This window comes from Hyaena hyaena, unplaced genomic scaffold (genome assembly GCF_003009895.1).
Source record: "Hyaena hyaena isolate Hyena2069 unplaced genomic scaffold, ASM300989v1 scaffold_708, whole genome shotgun sequence".
Lineage (NCBI taxonomy): Eukaryota > Metazoa > Chordata > Mammalia > Carnivora > Hyaenidae > Hyaena > Hyaena hyaena.
The window spans coordinates 904964-908043 of NW_024081341.1; the positions used below are offsets into that span (position 1 = coordinate 904964).

Sequence of the window (3080 nt, forward strand, 5' to 3'; positions counted from 1 at the left end):
CACACCACTGGGTGGCAGTATAGCGTTCCTCTTTGTTTCTCCTAAGTAGCTGTATTTTCCGGGACCTAAGTAATTCTATTCCTTCGGTCAACCCACCTGCCCCTTCCTTCCTTTGTCCCTCTCTTGCCTTATGTCCATGTCTCTACACATACTAGCCTCATCTGTGTGTGTGTGTGTGTGTGTGGTAGTGGATCAGAAGGATAAACGTTTAGGATCCATTACATCCCATCCTTCCCTTATTCACACTGTCTTTCTATACCTCTGCAAATGCTCCATTAGGTCTTTGTTTTATTAACGGAGATTTATAATAAATTAAAAAAGAGAGAAAGAGGGCAAGCCTAAACCTAACAGCATAGGGGAAATTCATTTCTAGGCTGAGATGGAAAATGCTTCTGGTCATTTTGTCAGGGGCAAATATTTGTCAGGGGCAAATATTAAAAAGAGGAAATAAGATACTATTCAAAAGATAAGCTGGTGATGTTTACCAAGGGCCAGCAGGCAGAAGTAGCAGAGGTGGAGTCTCTGGAAGTTATGTGTAGAGCTGCTCTGCCATCTGGTGGACATAATTGCAACTGCAGTTTTTAATCTGTAGTCTTGGGTTCCCAGACTTGAAGATTATTATGAATTATAAAACAAGTAACAAAAAAAAAAAAAACAAGAAAAAATTCCCTACCCACAAAAATCCTGAATAAATAAATAAGACCAATACACGGTTGCCAACTTTTTACTTTGCCAAGTAATAGTTTTAAAAATCTAGCATCTATGGTTACCATCATCTTACTTAAAAAAATTAAGTTTATTCATTTTGAGACAGATGGAGGAGAAAGCCTGAGCAGGGGACAGGCAGAGAGAGAAGGAGAGAGAGAGAGAAAATCCTAAGCATGTTCCATGCTGTCAGCACAGAGCCTGATGTGGGGCTCGAACCCATTAACTGCGACATCGTGACCTGAGCTAAAAATCAAGAGTTGGATGCTTAACCGACTGAGCCACCCACTATCATTTTACTTTTAAAGGGGAATAACGGCCCCCCAACCTCCAAAAAGTCTTTTCACTTTCTTAAAAACAAAAGACAGCCCTTTAATTGAATATTTAGATTAAAAGAGAGATCATTACATTTTTTGGCTTTGTTTTAGAATTCTGTTACAAAAGGGTGAAAATTTTATCAAACTTCAGCACTGGTCTAAGGATTGATGTTTGGGAACCATCGGTTTAAAACACATCATACAATTAATTACTTTAAGTCATTTATAAGAAATAAATATGATATCACCGAAATATTTTCATATGGACACTTGGAGTTCACCACCGTATTCAAAATTGTCTTTAGTGGCTATTTTTTTCCAGGGGAAAGCGCAAACGCTATCTCCCACTACCACAAATTACACAGGGGAGTTTCAGGCATTTGAGAATATCGCAGGGGTCCGTACCTCCGCAGTGCAATGGATGAGCCTCGCCCTGGGAAAACCACCTTCGTGACCACGGTATCTCCTCTTGCCAGCTAAGTATTTTAGTGGCTATCTTTAACCAAATAAAAAATATTGTCATCGTTTCCGTTTCTGAGTCTTTGAGAGTCCCGTGGCTTTCTTCCATTCATTCCATCTTTTCATGGTTTAGGAATAAATTGCCTCAATCTAATATTATCGCAGTTACTTCCTGGCGGTAACATGTCTCTTCTCTCGCGCACTTGTCTCTAAATTTTGCTTGTGAAAATCACGTTTGAGTACCTACTGATTGTTACGTGTGTATTTATTTTTATGAAGTTCATAATGTGCTGTTATGCACAGTGTATGTATAAAACATCCACAACACACAAAATGTTTTAAAGAACGCGAAATAAAAAATACAAGCAGAAGTTCCATTTTACCTCCAAACTCCCCTGTGCTCCCTGATCTCCTCCATCCGCTCTGCATGTGCTGTTCTCTCCTCACTCCTCTGCTTGGGAGACATCCATAGCCTGCTCCCCTGTGGGGAGTTCTGATTCTGCCACACGGCATTTCAAACCTTCTACAACCTTCTACTGAAATCAGCGTCGACCTAAAGAAGCATTTGCTCAGTGTCCTCAGGTCCCGTCTTGACTCACCGACCCTCTTCTCTTTCCCATAGGGCACGTCTTCCTTCAAGATTCGGTTCAACTGCACCCTCTGCTAAGAAGGGACTTCTGGAGGCCCCAAAACACCCCTTGGGATTTCTCCGAATTTTGATGGGGTTTTCGGTCAGCCCTGCTGCTTGAGGAAAAGCAGCCAAAAGTAGAGAAGTATGAAGCATAACAGTGGGAAAAGAGGCGATAAAATAATCCTCATTGGGGTACACAATGTTCACTTTGAAATTCCAAGAATTTTGGAAGTTAGAAAGAATTCCAAAGAAAAATTGTTAGAGATAATAAAAACAGCTAGTAAAGGGAATGTATATTGAATATATAATACAGTGATTTTCACATACATCTGTGATAATTATTTAAAAATACAAGATAATCTCGATCAGGCTACAATTCCCAAACTGAACTATATCAGAATAAAATTGATAAGCAGTGTGTAAGACCCATTTGAAAACAACTATAATGGGGCTCCTGGGTGGCTTAGTCGGTTAAGCTTCCGACTTTCACTTAGGTCATGATCTCACGGCTCATGGGTTCGAGCCCTGCGTCAGGCTCTGTGCTGACTGCCAGCTCAGAGCCTGGAGGCTGTTTCAGTCTGTGACTCCCTATCTCTCTGACCCTCCCCTGCTCACGCTGTCTCTCTCTCCTAGAAATAAATTAAAAAAAAAAACCAACTATAACATTTTTACTGAAAGAGAATTTTTAAGATGTGGGCTCTGTACCGTATTTCTTGGGTTTGAAACTCATCTCAACCATTTATGTACTATGTGACCTTGGGCAAGTAATTCACCTTCATATATCTGTTGTACAATAAAGAATTTGACTAGGGGTTCCTGGGTGGCTCAGTTGGTCGAGCATCTGACTTCGGCTCAGGTCATGATCTCACAGTTGACAAGTTCGAGCCCCATGTCAGGCTTTGTGTTGATAGCTCGGAGCCTGGAGCCTGCTTCGGATTCTGTGACTCCCCTTCTCTCTGCCCCTCCCC

General features: G+C 41.2%; 1 non-coding gene across 1 annotated transcript; it reads right to left on the reverse strand.

The window, feature by feature from the left end:
- Positions 1-1341: 1341 nt before the first annotated feature.
- Positions 1342-1506, reverse strand: LOC120220584. The gene has a single exon (XR_005525629.1). It is a non-coding gene; the product is annotated as a U1 spliceosomal RNA (small nuclear RNA).
- Between the last annotated feature and the right edge of the window lie 1574 nt (positions 1507-3080).